The sequence below is a fragment of the Cyprinodon variegatus genome, unplaced genomic scaffold (genome assembly GCF_000732505.1).
Source record: "Cyprinodon variegatus isolate N-32 unplaced genomic scaffold, C_variegatus-1.0 Scaffold440, whole genome shotgun sequence".
NCBI lineage: Eukaryota > Metazoa > Chordata > Actinopteri > Cyprinodontiformes > Cyprinodontidae > Cyprinodon > Cyprinodon variegatus.
In genome coordinates, this window is record NW_015150893.1 from 630,247 (window position 1) to 631,629 (window position 1,383).

Below are 1,383 nucleotides of genomic sequence, written 5' to 3' on the forward strand. Positions count from 1 at the left end.
CTCACTGAGGGACGGGCAGGTTATTAAAAAACGGTAACTTGCCCTATAAAGGGTTAAATGACCTTTTAGATCATTACATGGCTGCCGTCAGCACAGTTATACATGCAGACAAAATATGTGTTGCTCAACAAACTGAAATTTTAACGGATCTGTTGGTGTCTTATTTTAGGATTTTCTTGACTATTTAAGGTGGAGCAATAAAAAGAAATACGTAGCTTATAACATTTAATTAATTTCTTCATGGTTATTGTTTTTTTCTAAAGAATATGTTTAATATGTACAATTCTAAACCAAATTAATTAATCAAAGATACAGTTTTGGTCAAAGTAAAGCCTGCAAACTAATGTATATAGTTCTTACTAACTGAAATAATATTACAGTCAAAATAGACGGTACAAGAATTTTGAAATTTTATGTTATTTAAGTCCCAAAATTTATTGCCTTAATCAAATGTTTGGGAATTTTTCATCACGTATAAAATAAGCAAATGTGCCTTTAGGATTTAAAAACATGAAAGAAAATCAACTTTATAACTTTTTAACTCAGAAACTTTCTGATCTTCAGTGAAATCTTTTAGCTACTTTGACAAAAAAAAAGTAAAAATAAATTTTTTTGTACAAATCAAAATATTTATTGCTGAAACAAAATATGAATATTTGTTCTTTATTGTTTTTTTCTTATAACAAAGTATATTTTCTTCAAATAGGGGAGATGGAGGAATATTTCACCTTTAACCTCCTTAAAGGAGCGTAAAGCCACGCCTCCTCTTGCATGATGCATTACTGCTGTTCAACACGTTTCGAAGCCTAGAAGCTGATCCAAAGAAACGTAGCTTTCAGATAGACACCCAGACTTCTTGAATCTTCCTTCAAAATAAATAAATGAACAATTTTATAACGTACTTTTACACTTTAAACAATGTGGGGTGTTTCCCTGCTGTCAGTTTATCAGCAGAATGAAGGAAACCGACCATGCAAGAGTTCATGTTTTATGGTATAAAGGCTGGTAAAGGGCCACAGCAGCGGATGATGCCTACTCAAAAGGTTAGCCCTGCTTAGCATCCACTGCTACTTGTAAACAAGGGACAGCTAGTGCAACAGGAAGAGGAATCATCTGTTATTGTGGTCAAAGGCTCAACATTTGCCGACCTAAATGACCTAACTATGCCTGCATGACGCCAATCCAGGAAGTAACAGCAGCAAGACGCTTTAAAGTCTGGGAACAGAATGGCTTAGATGTTGCAGTCGCTCTTTGTGCGATTTATGTAGTTTTCACTAGTCAGATGTAAAGCATGAGTTAGCAGCTATATTCACTGCACCTGGTGGCATCTCATGGACATTAGGCCTCATCTGTTCCTCCGATATGTGAACCCCAGTCGGCCTC